Source organism: Talpa occidentalis, unplaced genomic scaffold (genome assembly GCF_014898055.3).
Source record: "Talpa occidentalis isolate TD23 unplaced genomic scaffold, MPIMG_talOcc4v2.1 talOcc4.6, whole genome shotgun sequence".
In the NCBI taxonomy this organism is placed as follows: domain Eukaryota; kingdom Metazoa; phylum Chordata; class Mammalia; order Eulipotyphla; family Talpidae; genus Talpa; species Talpa occidentalis.
The window spans coordinates 75,644,220-75,664,646 of NW_023604972.1; the positions used below are offsets into that span (position 1 = coordinate 75,644,220).

General features: G+C 36.9%; 1 pseudogene; it reads left to right on the forward strand.

The window, feature by feature from the left end:
* Positions 1-20,427, forward strand: part of LOC119260393 (non-POU domain-containing octamer-binding protein-like) — a 97,362-nt pseudogene that overhangs the window by 25,593 nt on the left and 51,342 nt on the right.

A 20,427-nucleotide genomic window follows, 5' to 3' on the forward strand; every position in this document is an offset into this window, starting at 1 on the left:
AAATATATTTACACAGTGGAACAAAATCACTGTCTCATAAACTGTTATTTGATTCACCTCCACTGTCACTTGTTTCTAACCATCATTTACATATTTACATTATTATGTATAGATTTTAGCCTACTTGAAAAAAATAAATTGTATATATCTAATAATTTTAATTTCCTCAATAACATTTTAGGGAGGGGACTCCCTGGTGGCAGAGAGGTTAACTCTCAGTGCTATCACACTATCACTATATAGCTGATAAAGCTATCGATGCTGCAGCCTGAGTTCCATCTAGCTAGGGAGCTACCCACATGGTACAACAGATGTCTCCTATCTTTCCCATTGCTCCCCTCAGCAGCGTATTTCAGTCAATCTGCCTGTTCTGTTCCCCACTCTGTCTCTGGTGCAGCCTCTCACCCCCTGAACTCTGGCCTATACCCCAGTTCTTGTATGCATTAATAAATAAAAACAAATCTTTAAAACAAAGAAAATATTTTAGTCAGTATTTTGTAAAAGAAATTCCATTATTTTTTCATCAAAAGTTAAACCTGGGAGTAACATCTCAAACATATCTCCAAAACTTTTATTCAAAGGGGAAGTTGAGTCCTGTTAGGATTCAAGACACAAGTAACATAAATTTTAATTAGTTCATGTAGTTCTCGTTCTTGTAGTTTATCCTATTTCAAACTTTTATATGCTTTAGTAAAGAACTCAAAAATATTATCCATTCACTTGTCCCCAGCATTTAAAAACCAAACATAGGATATATATTTCTGTCTTTTTCTTATACTCATCTCAAAATTATGATGTAATTCTTCTCATCCTAAATGCAAGATTTAGATACATTTCATTATTATCTCCCCATCATACTCTATCTGAAAATTATGCACTTAGAATCTATTTATAAAATATGCTAACCATGATGATTTATTTTTAACTTTAAATTTTATGGTGATTTGCTGCCAAGTGGAAACCTTGCCTATATCTAAATGAAATATTTCCAAAAAAATTTACATGTGGGGTCTCCCCTGGTGGCACAGCGGTTGAGCGCTGGGCTCTGAGGCTGTCTGCAGCCTCTGCAGTGCCAGTTCATTCCCCGGCTGCCGGCGAGGGTCCCACCAAAAAAATATAAAACAATAAAAATTTACATGTGAACCATGAATAAGCTACATTTTTGTATTCTGTGGATGTATGCAGTACACCTATAAGATATGTTGTAATATAAGGCCGTTCACTTACCTGAATATTTTTCTATATTATCGGAAGCACATATTTTACAACAAGCCCTACAATACAAAAAACTTAAATTTTGATCAAAATAAAACTATGTAATAGAGTTTAATGTGTCCTTTTTTCCACCATTTTAAGATAGGACTACAGAAATATGGCAGATTAAGCCCATCAGGAAAATGCCTTCTTAAGAACATGATGAAAACTATTTAATATCTCATATAGCTCATGTCAACTTATCCAAGGATGCCTGATTACACAGCCACGTGCATTACTGAAGGTAGGTGGCCAAAAAGCCTATGGTGTTGGCAGAGTGCATAACAGCCGCTACTGTCACTGCCACCCACTGGGGAGTCAGAAGAGTCTGAAGAATGTGAAACTTTTGGGGCCACACGTCTTAAGAAGTACTGCAGAGATGTGGGAAAAAACCCACATGCTCCCCTCACCCCCATCAAACCTAGAGACAGTGGACAGATTTTGAATACTAGGGATTGTAACTGCTTGGAATGATGGTAAGTGACCCCTTCATCTACCCCAAAAAAAGCAAGGAAACTTGTTCCCAACAGTGAGCCTCAACTCATAGCAGGCTCCAGTTATTGATTCACCTTATGCTTGGTATGTCTAGCAGTCTTTCCTTAACTTGTGTTAAGTAATGCTCATATAAGATAAGAAAAGTGGTTCCTATTTAAAGACTGTTAATATGCTTATAGAGAATTATTAGGTTAAAAATATAAGATGTGTACTTGAATTAAAATTTCTGATAAATGTTTGTTGGAGGTGGCCACCCTGCGTAGTGAGCAAAAGGGCCTTGACCCGAGTCTCTAAGGCATGTGAAAACACATGCGTCTCGGAGGAAAACCTCTGAGTGACAGGACTTGGTGTTGAGAGCCTGGAAAGTGACCTGCGTGGAGTCGGGCTTCTACATCTCCACAGTCTGAGAATAACAAAATGGAAAGATCCTGCGCAGTAAGCAGAAGGGCCTTGACCTGAGTCCCTAAGGCATGTGAAAACACATGTGTCTCGGAGGAAAACCTCTGGGTGACAGGACTTGGTGTTGAGAGCCTGGAAGTGAACTGTGTACATCTCCACAGATTGACAGCAACAAAATAATGAGCGAACTTCCCAGGCTCAGGCTAGGAGGCGATAAGATTACGTGTGTGAGAACTAACCACCTGGTATCCTACTGTCTGAAGTAAATAGATAATAGTAAGAAAATATACTAATCATTCATACATGTTATCATTATGTGGTATGCTTTGATGTTACACCTGCTACAATTAAAATAGTATATAATGAGCACTAAGACAATAAAGATTTACTGCATGCTGGACATGACAGTCCCCATGTCTTATTTCCTTCACCGTCGCGGTTCAGGTTCAGACTCACTAGAAGTCCGCAAATGTTAGATATTTTAGTATATTGCATAGAATCATTCAAATTTAACTAAATTATTTTTATTGGTAAAATATGGTAACCCTACAAATTATCTACTGGATGGCTAGTAAAGGTAGGAATAGCTTAGGAGTAGTTAGTGTGTTTAGGAGATGTCATTTGCCTAGTGTCACATAATCCAGCTACATAATACATGCAACCCAGCCTCTTCTCTGTCATTTAGAATTTGGGTTATGCTTTACTTAATGGAAATAGAAAATATATTACATATTAACCAACATTTAATATGACATATTATCAGAAACCTTTCTAGAGTTGTATAGTAAGTGCTGAAATGCTTTCCTCAAGTTGGGATATCTTACCTCATTTTTCATTCTTGTAGGTGATATATTTTTATATCTTTTTTTATATATCTTATTTCTGAGAATTTAACCAGAAGGATCATTTGCATCTGCCAGCCTCCTCTGTTTTGCCTTCTCCTTTTCATGCCTGCATTCATTGGCTCTCTGATCTGTGCCATAAAAATGTACTCTGGTAGAATAAAACTGGGTGGTAGAACACAAAAGATGCTGTCTGCAAGCTAAGTTGGCATTACATTAAAAAATAGGGAATTTGCATGTGGCAGAACCCTAGATGATATGCCCAAAATGTCATTTTATGATAAAAAAGAATTTAATCCAAATTGAATCATCCTCCCTAGAAAATGAGACTCTGAATAAGGAGGAACAAAGGACAGTCAGAGGGTCTTGGGTATTGCTGCTGCCAAAGAAAATTTCTGCTCCTGGGCATATTCATTTCACTAGTTAAGTGCTACTTGAACTAATAGCAATTTCTTAGGTGAAAAGAATTTTGATCCTTTTCTTATTTTTTCCATTATGGAACTTTGGCAACTCATCAATTGGCATATCTTACCACATTGTGCTGAAATGTTTCAAAGATTTTGAACAGAATATGGAGGGAAGCTTTTGTCTATAAAATAAACCATCAGTTCAGAGTGGTATTTTTTTTTTCCAAAAGAAATGTAGTTGATTACTTGGCACCAGTTCTTCATCATAGATATTACCGAAAAAAAGGAGAGTGAAAAAAAAGCTGAAGGACAAGAAGCCCATGGGGAAATAACGAAGTATAAGTGCTGCAGAGAGCAGCCAGAAATGGAATAATATTTCTTCTGTGAGGACCTCAGTAATAACAACCCATGAGTGATGAGACTTATTGCAAATGGCAAGAATTCTGTGGGAGAAGAATAAAAAAATACCACACTATGAAGGATGCAGTTTCACATGCCCTATCTCCTTCCCTTTCTTCACAGATCATTTGAGCTCTCTTTTTCATTATTCCTCTTTCCAAACAACAATAAATATTCATGGAAGGCCATGTATGTACCAAGTTCTAAAAGGTACAGCTGTGGAAAAGATATGGTATCTGGTCTTAGACACAACTTTGATGTAAGTGAAAAAATAAAAATATAGAAATATCAATAATGTTGATATGCGGGAATCTCCAAAGAAAGAGATAATTGTAATGGAGAACAGATACGACAGGCCAGAAGTGGGGAAAGGAAATCCCAACTAAATGAGTCAGGCAAAACAATATATAAAAAATAATCTGATTGTTGAGAGGACCTGCTCTTAATAAGCATTTGCTTTATTAATGCTAAAACTGGAAAACTATGTTGTGACTGGACTTTGAGTAGCCTTAGCAATCTTCCAGAGGAATATGAATATAAGGATAGGAAGCAAATATGGTTATCTAAAAAAGGAAAGTGATGTATTTCAGTTTTTTTTTTCACTTTGTGGGGGGAATGGGTGATAGGAAAGGAAGTTAAAGTTAATTATATTAATTATTTAATAACTGAAATTATTATAAAGTTAATTATATCAATTATTTAATAACTTATTACAATTATCTAAGTGAAATATTATGAAAAGTCAAATATAAAAGTACAACATAGAGTATGGGAGGCAGTTTCACTTAAGCAATACATTGACAGGGTTTGGGGATGAATAAAGCTAACAGGGAGATGACAACTACTCTAAATTATGCTCTTCTGGGAATGAGTATATTCTGATTCTTTGGCTAGAGATTATGATAGATGGAGGAGGAAAATAAATGCTAGATTCTGAATCCAAAAGTGAAGTATTCTAGGATCACAATTATCCTTTACTCAGTATGTATTTACCATAAATTTATCTCCATACACTCCACAAAGAGAAAATTTATTATGATTTTAGAAATTCAACTAATTGAATATATCATAGATGATTTTCTTAAGTTTTTTAAAACAGGTATACAGCCTAGATAGCTCCGCAAATTTTAAATAGTTTCAGATTTCAGTTATTAGATTTACGTGTTTAATTAATTAGTGCAACAACTTTTTAGTTCTGAATATACTCAATAGAGTGAAACATTTAGGGAACTGAATGGATTCTGTCCTTGAATGACCTATTTAACTTTATTAATGACTGAATAGCATATACAATTTCAAGTCAACCTCAATTAACCCATTGCTAAATATATATTTAATCATGTAGAAAAGAAACTCTAATCTATTTTAATTCTTACCCATTCAGTTTTATATTCAAATGATCATAATAACCCAGACTGAAATTTATAACATAATTTTTTTTCATAAACATTATTGATTTTAAAATTATTTCACATTATTTATCTTAAAATTATAGTGGAGGATAATTAACGTTTTGGTAATAGATGTAGTATGATAATATACAATGAAGAGTAGTTAACTTACACCCCTAAATCATATGTGGTATTATAAACCAATGTTATCTCAATAAAAATAATTTAATTAAACTGTAAAAAATAAAATTATTTTGGTCTCGCATAAGCTAGGCAGCTCTCTTTATAACCTTTGTTTTGTCAATTAAAGAAATTGAAAATTTAAATATTATGGTCAAAAGATGACTTATTTTTATCAAGACTCATACTGCTTTTGGTAATGGGGTGATGGCCCAAACCATTGCCAGACTCCAATCCACTCCATAGATCTCTAATAACTATCCTAGATTTCAGAACTACATATATTTGTTGAATTTCCATGTTATTTCCTTTTATAGACTTCACAAAAGGAAATCCAGTAAGATTTTATTAAAAATCAGACTATTGAAACTATCCCTGGCAGAAGAATATCTAATATAAATAAGAGATAATGAAATATATGGAACAAGAAATACAGTTTGGATTTATTATGTAGATTTCTATTAATTAGAGCCTCCAAATATAACCTTTTATCATATACTCTTTAAAAATGAACAATGATGGGGCCTCCCCTGTAGCGCAGGGGTCAAGCACTGGGTTGCAAAACTTCCTGCAGCCTCTGCAGCTCCGGTTCAATCTCCAGCCGCCAGGTGAGGGTCCCATATGGCGTGCAGACCTCTCCTGCCACCCGCTGGTCCCCTCAGCAGTGTACTTCATCAGTCTGCCTGTTCTGCTTCCTGCTCTGGTTCTGGTGAATTATCTCACCCTCCCGCGCTTCTGACTGTACCCAGTGCTTGTATAAATAAATAAATCTTTAAAAAAAAAATGAATGATATAAAAAAAAGAAATAAGAAAAAATATATAAATGAATAAAAGGGGCCAAAGCAGACTTTTTTATTTTAATGTTTTGCAAAGATAAATACTATTTTCAAACAAAATCTTACAAAATCCTAGAATATAAGCTATACTAAATTTGAGACACCTTAGTGCAAGCTGGAACAAGAAGACAAGCATTGTTTTGTTTTTTTTTTCCTGACTATTGTGAAGATGTGATAATATTAAAATAAGGTCTTTTATGTAACAAAGATCCCTACAAAGTGAAAATGCTTTGTTCAAAATAAGAATATAAATATCTGCAACAAATAAGATAAACAGAGTTTACTTACTTAGCAGAGAGACATAGCATGAAATTATAGGAGAAAAATAGCAGCTATAAAAAACACAAATGGATAAAAGATGCTGAATGGGAATTAATAAACAAAACTTATATTTATGAAAAAGTACTCAACATGATGAATGAAATTCAAATTAGAACCATTATAGAATAAATATTCCTATCAAATTAACAACCACTGAAAATATACATAAAGCACCTAATGAATGAGAACAAGCATGCATATACACCAGAGGGGAGAAAACAAGTTTCTTTGTTTTTTACCAGAGCAAATGGGCAATTTGCCCTAGTAATTATTTTTCAAATTTATCATGTGTACATGCTGTTACTGTGTACAAATAGATATGTACAATTTTAATCATTAAATGATTATTTACCATGAGAAAATCCTGGAAACCACATATTTGTTTGACTACAGGAATCCTTTCTGTTTGTATAATCATGTTCATCAAAACCATGAAATGCAAGGTGGCTTTTAAAAAGCTAAGCTTATAAATACTTTGTTTTGAAAAATGTCTCATTATCTACCTATGTTTATATACATATATATAATATTATATAAATTATATACATATATCAATGTTGTGTGTTATATTCTATTTGTACAGTTATACTTTCATAGGGAGCATAAAAAATCATTGTTGCAGTTGCAATTTTCATATATTAGCTATTGATGCACATTAAATTTTTATCAACTTATATAGCATGATAAGAAGAAATAATGACTAATTTTAATGATTATAAATAAGTAAAGGTGGAATGAATACGGTTTAAGTAATTCCAGCTGTTTCAAATTAAGAAAACCAGCAATTGAAATGCAGGTGTACCTACTTCGATTGTTTTTGATCCCAAATAGTGTTGATCCTAAAAGAATCATCAAACATGGAGAAAGGCCAAAATTTCTTCATCTTGAATAAATGCATCAATTTTAGTTTGGACCCTTGAAATCTACCCAGAAAATAGAGCTGAAATGACTTCTTTGCTTGTAAATTCACCTCTACTGTGAAGTACCCTTCCGCCTGCCCAGAATGTTTATTAAGAATTACATGGATTCCAGCAATAAATTCATTTGCCAAGGACTTACTAATAATGCCATACTTGAGCAAATGCCTGAATGTGGCCTCAGACTGTCTAGAGAGGAGTTATGGAAATTTCTTCCTCTCCCTCTAAAACACTATCTATCAGAGGAAAACCAAATCTATTTTCTAGGAAAGAATTTCTAGCTCTCTCCCTCCTCCCACCCAATAGACTACAAACTAAAATGAGGTGGGGATGGAGAGGACAGGACATTTTACCTGTTCCCCATTGCTCTTCCTAATGGGTTATACAGGGATAAGTCCCATCCATTTAATAGGGGTCATAAAACAAATTTGTGAATCAGGGAAACAGATTCAGTCCTCCAGATCTTTTTTCAGGTCTGGGGACAATGTGGTAAAGTAGAAAGAAAAAGTAAAACTTCCTGGTACAGTAAAGATAAGGTTCTTGCCCTTTGTTGTATGCACCAAATCAACTGCTGTAAAGACATCAGTTTTCAATTATTAAAGCATTGACTAATGTATGTAGAACTATTTCATTTACAAAACTAAGATTAGCTACCATGCACCAGTAGCACTAAGCATCAAACCTTGTCCTCAGCCCTATAGTTTATTTGGCAACTATTCTACCCTTATATGATGCTGGTTTTATTCCCTAGTAGATCTGACTTTTGTCTTTGACTTTACCAAACTTGATGAAAGTGCAATTAGATTAGAGCAGAAGTTTGTGGTGATTCACTATTAACAAGGGATAAATCTGGCTCTTCAAGGAAGCCATTATCACCAACAGTAGCTATAATTCTCTTGTTTAAGGGCTAATAATTCAAATTTAAGTTTCTAATTTCTTTACAATGGATTGTAATGAAGTTTGTAAATAACTGAATACTAAGCCAAAATGAAATAAGAATCAGACACCAGCCCACTGTCCAGGTGCTAAAAATATCAATTGCTGTTTCTTGTTACTTTTACCCCATTCTGATATATTCAGAATTAATAACTTTTATCAAGACTCAACAGAAATATTTTTAAAAAGGTGACATCAACACAATTGGATATTGTTTTCCACCTAGGACAAAGACAACAAATTATCCAACATTGTTTATCACATAACAATTTGGAAAAATAAATTTAAGACTTAAATTTAAGGACACTTTGCCCTGAAGAATCCCCAGGTGTTACTGGTTAAACCCCAAAATGAGATTGCCATGCCAGGGGACTATCTAAGATCCCCTGCTCAAAAAGGGAGCCTCTTTGTTTTTAAGGCAAAAGTTTCATCACTGAACATGATTTAACTCTGTCTGTTTTATGTTTAGTTTGGAAATAGATACATAAAATTTCATAGAAAATTCAAGGAAAATATCCAATGAATTCCACTGATTTTGATAAACTGACACTTCATTCCATTATTAACATGAGAGAGGCAGAATAAATTGGTAAAAAAAAAAAAAGCAAATGAGAAAGAAACAAAGTTCAGATAGAAAAAGTCAAGTACTTAGATGTCAAAAAGGAAAGTGAAAGGAAAACCAGAGGATAAAAGGGAAGCTAACTTTTAGTATCAACAGTTTTTCAATAAAAACTGGTCCTAAAGTTTGTTTAAGTGTAGTGCCTATTCGAGAAGAGGTATGTTTTATGTCTGTACATATTAAGCAGAAACTTCCTGCATAAAGTCCTTAATACTGAAATGTTTCCTATTACAAGGAAAAGTCAGAGAAACAAAATGAAAGATTACAGTCTCTGTGGATATTTTGGTGGGAAAAATTCCACCAAAGAGAAAAATTTCACAAGAGAAAAAATTCAACCTATATTCAGTGTGAGTATAAGATCTACATACACTTATATGGTGTGGGAATGGAATTGCAAGACACTAAATTCATATGAAACTGATCCTTCAACACAAGAAGGTGATTTGAAAGAAATACAAATGTGAACTTACTACATAAGAGTTAAATTGTCAAGCTTCAAACCCTGGATTCATGTATGAGTGAGTCCCCAAGTATTCCATTGCACTTGATCCATCAAAGAATTTATTTTTGGAAAGGGCTTCAAATCTCCTGGAATTTAAAAATGAGTAATTTTTCAAGCCTCTCTCTACTACCTCTTTATTTGTAAACTATTCATGTTACAAGTAAATAGGAGACTCCACAATTAGCACAAGTAAGTACTAAGGAGATATTTTATTAGAACATTTCTTTTTTTTTTTAATTAATAAATTTTATTTTTATATTCCCCATACAATTGCAATCCCCCCATTCTGACCCCAATCCCTCCCCTCCCGCCCCCCACCCCCCAAAAAGTGTCTCTGGTTCATAGTTTTTGTTGATTTTGATTTTCACTTTCTTATAGTTATTCATTTTCCTGGTCCCTTATTTAAGTTTTCTAGATCCCTGCTATGAATGAGACCATCCGGTATTTTTCATTTTCTTTTTGGCTTATTTCACTGAGCATGATCCCTTCCAGCGTCATCCATGTTGCTGCAAATTGCATGTGTTTATCTTTTTTGAATGCTGAGTAATATTCCATGGTATATATGTACCACATCTTCTTGATCCAGTCATCTATTTTTGGGCATTTGGGCTGTTTCCAAAGCTTAGCTATTGTAAACAGTGCTGCTATAAACATAGGGGTGCAGGTGTTCTTTGGAATTGATGTTTCTGTGTTCTTAGACTTCAAACTCTACTACAAAGCCATAATCATCAAAACTGCATGGTATTGGAACAAGAACAGACATACAGACCAATGGAATAGAATAGAAAATCCAGAAATAAACCCACAGATTTATGGTCAACTAATCTTTGACAAAGGAGCAAAGACTATGCATTGGAGCAAAGAAAGTTTGTTCAATAAATGGTGCTGGGAAAACTGGGTCGCTACATGCAAAAGAATGAAGCTTGACCACTACCTCACACCATATACAAAAATCAACTCAAAATGGATTAAAGAACTAGACATAAGACCTGAAACCATAAAATACATAGAAGGAAATATAGGCGAAACACTACGTGATTTGCATATCAAAGACATCTTTACAGACACATCACCCAAAGCAGTGATAGTGAAGGCAAAGATCAACAGCTGGGACTACATCAAATTAAAGAGCTTCTGCACAGCAAAAGAGACAATAACAAAAACAAAGAGAAACCCCACCAACTGGGAGAAAATTTTTGCACCCAACACTAATGATAAAGGACTGATCACAAAAATCTGCAAAGAGCTGATGAGACTCAACAACAACAAAGAAAATAATCCAGTCAAAAAATGGACAGAGGAACTAAAAAGAAACTTCTCTGAAGAGGAAATGCGAATGGCCAACAGGCATATGAAAAAATGTTCAACATCACTTGCAATCAGGGAAATGCAAATCAAAACTACCATGAGATACCATCTTACACCAGTGAGAATGGCACATATTAAAAAAACTAGCAACAACAAATGTTGGCGAGGTTGTGGAGAAAAAGGAACTCTTCTGCACTGTTGGTGGGAGTGCAAACTGGTCCAACCACTATGGAGAGCTGTGTGGAGATTTCTGGACCTACTAAACATAGAGCTTCCACAGGATCCAGCAATTCCACTCCTAGAACATTTCTTAAAACAGAAGGGCAAGGTGGGGCCTCCCCGGTGGCGCAGCGGTTGAGCACTTGGTTGCGAAGCTGCCCGCAGCCTCTGCGGCACTGGTTCGATCCCTGGCTGCTCCCCGGCCACCGGAGGAGGGTCCCATATGGCGCGCAGACCTCTCCTGCCGCCCGCTGCTCCCCTCAGCAATGTACTTCAGTCCTTCTGCCTGCTCTGCTCCCCGCTCTGGCTCTGGTGAATTCTCTCACCCTCCTGTGCTTCTAACTGTACCCAGTGCATGTATAAACAAAAAAACAAACAAACAAACAAACAAATAAATAAATAACATGCCTCTATTAAAAAAAAAAAACTTAAAAAAAAAAAAACAGAAGGGCAAGGATATGATCCTCATAACACAATGTATCAATTATCTTAAGTTCAAAAGAAATTTAGCAAATGGCATCTTTGTCTATTGGGCCTCTTTGTATATCTGCTCTATTTCTCTTTTTGCAATATATTTTTTTCCCTCACTTGAAATCATAAAAAAAAAAAAAGCCTAGTTAGGAGAGAATTTACAAAATTTCATATTATTTCTACACCACAGACAGGACTTAGAGGTTGTGGTTTCAGTTGGCAGTATAAGAGCTCTGCAACACATAACCTGTGCTGATTAGAAGTAAAACCCTGGAAACAAAACAAAATAAAAAATCAAAATACTAATGAAGGGCTCTGTAAAGTAAAGAAGATTGGTGAGGAGAGTTGAACCTTAGAAAAGTGGAGCACAGAAGAGCTTAGTTTCCTGATTTGTTCCCCACCTCTTCACATGGCTTTGCCTTGAGTCTGGTTCCAGTCACAATCACAGAGTATCCTGGAAATGGATGCTAATGCAGATAAAACATACAAACCCTATTTCTCTGGACATAGGGGGTATGGGAATTTTATGTGCTTTCGAGAGCACACAGTCACAAAGGGAAAATAACCAAAAAAAAAAAAAAAAAAAAAAAAGCGTTACCCTATTTTTTCTTCATAAATTATGTTTATTAAGATAAAATAGGTGTAAGGTCAGGAAGGAGCACAGAGCAGGTTTTCTGATCCAGCAGACCGGGTAAAGGAGGAGTCAGAGCCCTCAGTGGTTTTTGCAAGTCTTTTATTGGGATTTACTAGGAACACAGCAGGCAGGAGTGCTGGGGGCGCTGGGAGGCTGGCAGGCCTCCCCGCCCCCAGCAAGTCTTCACTCTACCTATCTGGGCCCTCCGGCCTTCTCTCTCTCTCTCTCTCTCTCTCTCTCTCTCTCTCTTGTCTTCTGCTGCTGATGGTATCCCCGTGACACCGCCCTTAAAAGTCCAGTCTCTCAGCCCAGGTGTACCCACTTCAGGTGCCCACCATCAGGTATGCATTCAGGATCACAGGGTTTCCTCATCTATACTAATGGCGGGAGGGCAGAAAAGTCTGACATTTTTCCTTACCCTACAATAGGTATACATCATTATATTTGTTTTGGGAATTATAGGTTCAAATCTTTACAAATGGGCCTCCCTGATGGCGCAAGGGGTTAATCACCGCGCTATGAAGCAGTCCACGGCTTCTGCAGCACCAGTTTGATCCCCGGCCAGCCAGGGAGAAACCCACATGACGAGGCAGACCTCTCCTGTCTCGCCCGCTGCTCCCCTCAGCGGTGTATTTCAGTCAGTCTGCCTGTTCTGTTCCCCGCTCTGTCTCTGGTGGGTTCTCTCACCACTGCGTCCCTGGCCTGTGCCCCAGCTCTTGCATGCATAAATAAATCTTAAAAATAAAACCAAATCTTTACAAATGTATACTTTCACACCTACCCACTACCAGTGCCTCAACTATCCTGCAGCATTGTAAGGACAGAAACAGACACAGTGCAGGTTTTCTAATATCCAGCAGACCAGGTAAAGAAGGAGTCAGAGTCCTTAGTGGCTTTTGCAGGTCTTTTATTGGGGTTCACCAGGCATATGGCAGGCAGAGGTGCTGGGGGCCCGGGAGGCTTGCAGGCCTCCCAGACCCCAGCAAGTCTTCACTCTAGCCAGGTTCTCCGGCCTTCTCTGCTTCTCTCTCGGCTTCTCTTTCAGCTCCTCTTTCAGCTTCTCCTTAGGCTTCTCCTGGCGTCCCGGTGACGCTGCCCTTAAAAAAAACAGTCTTGGGCCTCCCCGGTGGCGCAGCGGTTGAGCGCTGGGTTGCGAAGCTGCCCGCAGCCTCTGCGGTGCCGGTTCGATCCCCGGCTGCTCCCCAGCCTCCGGAGGAGGGTCCCACATGGCGCGCAGACCTCTCCTGCGGCCAGCTGCTCCCCTCAGCAGTGTACTTCGGTCCCTCTGCCTGCTCTGCTCCCCGCTCTGGCTCTGGTGAATTCTCTCACCCTCCCGCACTTCTGACTGTACCCAGTGCATATATAAACAAAAAACAAAACAAACAAATAAAATAAATAAATGAAGCATGCCTCTATAAAAAAATAAAAACAAAAACAAAAACAAACACAGTCTCAGCCCAGGTGAATCCCATCTACCTATGCCCATACCCTAATTCCAGGTGCCTGTCATCAGGCATGCGTTCAGAACCGCAAGGATCCATCATCTATCCTGATGGCGGGAGGGCAGAAAAGCCTGACATTTTTCCTTACCCTACAAGCATGTTCCATTGGGTGCCTTTCCTCCCCTACTCCTACCTCACCACACTTCTCTTATGGTTGCTTCAGTTTTACAGTCTTATGTTAGGGATTTATTATTGGTTTTGCTAATTCTGTGTATGAACCCTCCAGTTCTTGATCACATGTGCCCAGAAAAGACAGATAGCGTGGGAGCAAAAGCTAAGAATTCTGAATCCTTGTTTGAAATTCAGCTTAACATGATATATACATGAGATTAGTAAAGATGGGGCCTCCCTGGTGGCACAAGTGATTAAGTCTCAGAACTATGAAGCTACGGGCAGCCACTCCAGCATGAGTTCCATCCCCGGTCAGGGAGCTGACCCACATGGAGCAACAGACCTCTCCTGACTCGCCCGCTGCTCCCCTCAGCAGTGTATTTCAGTAGGTCTGCTTGTTCTGCTCCCCACTCTGTCTCTGGTGAGTCCTCTCACCCCTCTCCCGCACCTCTAGCAGGGCCTTCAGTCCCCAATCCCCAGGAACTCTTCACTCTTTCTGGGCTCTCTGGTGTTCTCTCGTGGCCTTTGCTTCTCTGCCCCTTTCAATCTTCTGCTCTCTTTCTTTTCTGCTGTTCCGCTCTCCTGGCATCCCGTGATGCTGCCCTTTTAAGCTCAGTCTCTCAGCCCAGGTGTACCCACCTACATATGCCCACACCCTACTCCAGATGCCCACCATCAGGCATGCATTCAGGACCACAGGGATCCATCATCAATCCTAATGGTGGGAGGGCAAATACGCCTAACAATCATTTATCCTACACTCTTCTTCGACTTAAAACTCAACTTTTGAAAGTTTATTAAACCTGAATTCTGGGCCTCCTTGGTGGCGCAGGCGGTTGAGTGCCACACTGTGAAGCTGTCCACAGCCTCTGCAGCACTGGTTGGATCCCGGCCAGCCAACAAGGGTCCCACATGGTGCAGCAGACCTCTCCTGTCTCACCTACTGCTCCCTTCAGCAGTGTATTTCGTCAGTCTGCCTGTTCTGTTCCCCACTCTTTCTCCGGTGAATCCTCTCACCCTCCCATGCATCTGGCCTGTAACCTGGTTCTTGTATAAATAAATGAACCTTAAAAAAAACAAAAACAAAAACAAACAAACAAAAAAAAACCTGAATTCTAAAACTATCTCACAGGGCCTTCCTGGGGGCACAAGGGGTTAAGACCCAGCAATCTGAAGCTATCTGTAGGTACTGCAGCAGGAGTTCAATCCCCAGCTAGGGAGCTAACTCACATGCTAACACAGATAAAACATAGATAGAAATGCTATTTGTCTGGCCCACTGCTCACCTCAGCAGTGCATTTTAGTCAATCTGCCTGTTCTGCTCCCCACTCTGTCTCTGGTGAATCCTCTCACCCCCAGACCTCTGGCCTGTACCCCAGCTCTCATATACAAAAATAAACAAATCTTTAAAAAAATAAAAGTCTCTCACATTCTTTCTTGAACACATTGTAGTCAGACTTTTTATACCATATCTTATTTTACACTGTAAAACCTGTTCTTACTAAGGTCCTCCTGGGCCTTTGTGTTGATAAATTGAACCGTAAATTCTGCTTACCATATGAAGCATTTGACAGATTTGATCATGTTCTCTTCCACAAAACACTTTTTTACTTGAGATCCAGAATAAGTGCTTGTCTAGTTCTACTTCAGCATCACTGGATACTTCTGAAATTTTCTTTCTTCCTAACTTGCATTGTCAGTTTCAATTTTGGGATCTTCTGGTGATTTCATCTAGTCTCAAATATATCACATATGTATTGTGAGGACTCCTAAGCTATTATTTAAATCTAAATCATTCTCTGAACTTGATACTTGAAAACATCTCCCTGGTTATCATTAACAATTGAATGTCTGTTAGTCCTCTCCAACTTAAGAGTCCAAACTGAAATCATGAACTTTTCCCAAGAAAACTTGTTCTCTAAAGTTGTCCTCATTTCAGTAAAATGCCAATCTCTCCTTCTAGATATTTAGCAGAAGAACAAAGATCTGTAGTCATCTCTGACTTATCTCCTATCTCTTTCTCTCAAACTTTAAATCTAATCTGTTGGCAAATATATTAGGAATATGATTTTTCATAATAGGAAATCTTATCACTTCCTTCTGGTTCATGTCAATTATGCCTCATTTATTAACTCTATAGTTTGTTGTTGTTTTCATTTTTTTTAAATTAGGCACATCATTTATACCAACCTCTAAATAATAATAAAATTAGTCTGGTACTATATAAGTTGGATCATAATACCATTTTCTATGATTTTTAGCCTTATCCCCTAACGTTCTCCTATTTACTTATTATACTTATTTCCTTGATTTTTATCTTTTATACCAGGCATATTTTTTAAAGATTTATTTACTCATTTATACAAGAACTGGGTTGCAGGCCAGATGTGTGGGAGGGTGAGAGGATTCACCAGAGACAGAGCAGGCAACAGAACAGGCAGACTGACGAAATACACTGCTGAGGGGAGCAGTGGGCGTGACAGGAGCATTCTACTGTGCCATGTGGGACCTTTGAATGCTGGCCAGGATCTAACCAGTGCTGCAGAGGCTATGGACAGCTTCACAGTGCTGTGCTCAACCCCCTGTGCCACCAGGGGAGGCCCTATACCAGGCATATTTCTATCTCAGGGTCTTACCACCGTACACATGACTTAAATCCTCACCTCTATGCATAGTTTTTTACTATCGAATTTAAGTTTCATGTAAGAGTAAAGAGTTGTGTTTCTTTTGTCATTGTAATCTACTGTCTAGATGGTGCCAGTTTCAGAATTAGTACTAATTAAATAAAACCGGAATGGATGCTTTCTCTGATGAATAATTAGCTATGAGTGTAAGAATGCACTGTGTTATGATCAAAACAGCCCCAATCCCATAAACAATGGGCTTGGTACAAACTTCACCTTCACCCTTTTGTATCTTCAATTTAAATGTTACTTATTCTTGTTTAACTTCAGTGTTCTCATCTACAGTAATCCCGTTTGTCTACTTTTTTTTTTTTTACTGTGTGTGTATAAACACTGATTAGGAAGAAAATATATAACAGATCACAATGTATCAATTATTTTATATAAGTAAACTTGTCATTATCTCATATTGGTTCCTATGATTTCTGTTTGGTGTCAACTATAGAAATAAATGATACTGATATTATTATCATATACCTAATAGTCTATATAAAAGATAAGCTAGGTCAACTATTTAATCTACTAAAATATGGGAAGTTGAGTTTTACAGTTATGAAGTCACAACTACAATATCACAGAGCACATACTAGAACACTTGAAGTATTATTAATCAAATGTGATGCTTGAACTACTTGGATCATATTTGCATTATTGTAAAGCATATTCATGAGCCCGAATCTAGACGTTGCATTGAAAAGCTCTGAAGTTGAAGACATCCTCTTTGAACAAGCAACTTACGCCACTGTTGTGTATGTCTAAGAACAACTGGGTTATAAACCAAAAAAAAAAAAATGGGCCTCCCTAGCGGCGCGGGGGGTTAAGTGCAGGGCTCTGAAGCTGTCCGCAGCCTCTGCAGCATGAGTTCAATCCTGACCTACCAGGGAGCAACCCACATGGTGAAGCAGACTTCTCCCGGCTCGCTTGGTGCTCCCCTCAGCAGTGCACTTCAGTCTACCTGCCTGTTCTGTTCCCCGCTCTGTAACCAGGGAATCCTCTCACCTACCACCCCTATGACCTGTATTCCAGTGCTTGTATGAATAAATAAATCTATGAAAAAAAAAAAAACACAACAAAAATAACACTTTCTTAGGAACTGGCAGGTACTAGGGATGTCAATAATATTAAAAAGTTTCTGGGCCTCACCGGTGGCGCAGAGGCTGAGCGCTGGGTTGCAAAGCTGACCGCAGTCTCTGCAGCACCGGTTCAATCCCCAGCTGCTCCCCGGCCACCGGAGGAGGGTCCCACATGGCGCGCAGACCTCTCCTGCCGCCCGCTGCTCCCCTCAGCAGTGTACTTCGGTCCTTCTGCCTGTTCTGCTCCCCGCTCTGGCTCTGGTGAATTCTCTCACCCTCCCACGCTTCTGACTGTACCCAGTGCTTGTATAAATAAATAAATAAATCTTAAAAAAATAAATAAATAAAAGAGTTGTCATTTAAAAAAAAAAAGTTTCCCCATAGGAAAATTAGGTATTATCTTTTACTGTAAGTAATGTTTCATATGAAGCTGGAGCAATATCTATCTTTCTTTACAGTCTTTTTTCTAAAATAATAATTTCATCTGGTTTGGAGTTCTACTTTTTAAAATCTAAATATGTCTAATTAATATTCTGTTTATAAACCAGCATTCAGGAAATTTACTCACATTCAACGAAATTTATAAATTAGGGTAAGATTTCTCTATCATAGCACTTCAGTGATACTTATCAGGTTTTATATTATTTCCAGACACTAATAAGAGTCTTAAAATAATGTAGATGTCTCTTGTAGGAGAACTTTGAGGACTAGGCAAGTGATGTCATTAAAGTCTCACACATATGGTAATTCTCCTTTTAATATTTATAATTATTCTTGGGAAAAAGCACAATTTAAAAATAAGTATTACCAGTCAAGTGCAAAGCTTATTAATTAATGTCCCAAAAGTTCAGGCATAACAAAGAAAAAAAAATATGTTATTAAAAACTGTGTTATATAATTACCAATACCTGAATGAATCAGAAAACAAATCCTTTCATATCTAATATAACCATGTCAGTGCTTGCCTGCTAAACTAAACATAAGTTTAGAGAAATGTTCCATGGAGCACCAGAATTATGAAATGGAATGTAATATTCTAAATTTATTTGATGTGTTATTGCATACTTTCTATTAAGTATTAAGTGTTCAGCTTCTATTTTCTGTACTTTTATACCTCTCATAAATTCTGAAGGCTATGATTTAAGTTTCATGAGATTTCATATACAGATACCCATGAAATTTTCACAAAAGACACTGAATTATTTGTTTGTATATTGAAAATAAATGAAAGAATGTCTTTATGTCTGATGAACAGGATCTATACAACAGGATTTTTGTTTAACAGAAATGAAAGAAAAGCCCTCTAATATTGACTTCTATATTTTGGTACATTAGTTGTGTTGTAATTTTGTGAAATACGGGACAGAATGTTTGATTTTATTCCATCATTTTCTGAAATACACAGTTGATGTGTTCATATTTACACAGTTGATGTGTTAGTATCATAATTATGTAAAACTGGAAAAAGCTATGTCCCCTTAAACAATAAATCAACAAAGAGGTAGATTGTTTTAATTAAGTGTGAAGAAAGAATTATATTTGGTCAGTGGAAGCTTACCCACATATATCTGAAATATTTTGCTCACAAGAGAACATTCAGATGCAGAGCTAGTGAGAAACTCTTAGCAGCGCTTTTTATTAAACTTTGGGAAGAATTAAAGTTTAAAACTTTTAGGACAATATCTTATAGTGTGAAGGAAAGAACCTAAACTTGTTGTGTGAAGGGTGAAGCTGAATACCTCCACACACAGAAAAGAACTCTGATCTGATTGCAATGTATATACTACCTAAAACTGCTAATATTGCCATTTCTATATGAATGAAGAAGCTAGAAGTTGGCATCAAACATATTTGTTCATTATAAACCAAACAAACAAGAAGAAAATATCATTATCATTATTTTGAAAATATTTGAGAATCTCATCCCCTATACTAACCTCTAACTTCATTTTTTAGTGTAAGACCTTGACAACAATCAAATATCAGCATGGATGCACCTGTAATACATTTTACTGGCTTTCTTATTTATAGCAACCAGGAATTTTTACTTCAGAACAAGTTTTAAAAATGTAAACCAACAGTGTTATTGTTTACTGCCTTGGCCAGCTATGATCAGGTTAACCAATATTTTGGCCGAACATAATTTGAGTCATTCTATTACTTGTAGGTTAAAATATTTCCTAAGAAATATGTAAAAAACAATTGGTTATTACTTGGAATTTATGAACCTGTTATTAGCATCATATTATGTCATTTTGTTGAAGATCACAAGACTTGACTGGGATCCCTAGGATAGTAGATTGACTTAGTTTAGTTTGTTTCTAAGCTTGCAAAAAGTGACTTATGTTCAAAAGAATCAATGTACCACAATATAGGACTTTGGAAGTCTTGGTAATGGGTATGGTATGGTGACAAGCATCTGAGGAAAGGTGATCCTTTGTCTGTGGATCATATATAGTGTGGTAAACCAATGTTACCTCAGTAAAAACATGCCAAAATCCTTTAAAAATTGCTAGTTGTTAGTCAATAAAAATAGAACCAGAGATAGTTCATAGATTGAATGCAATAGAAAAATATATTCAAATAATGTGGTTAAACTATTAATTAAAATAAAATAAAAGTATGATAAAATAAAAATTAAAAAATCAAAATAGAGAAAATAGATATTTTTAATATATTTGTATCAATAAAAATAAAACTTTAATTATATTACATAAGTGTAACGTGTTCAAATATAGCTATTTATAATTTATAACTACATGGATAAGTTATAACTATAAGGTATAACTATATGGACAGCTTATAATTACATGGATAGGTTCATCAGATGCCTGTAACTAAAAGAGGAAAGGATTAGTGATTTAAAAGAAAGATCAACAGAAAATATGTATACTAAACCATGGTTAAAAGGGGGGGGGAGAGAGGAA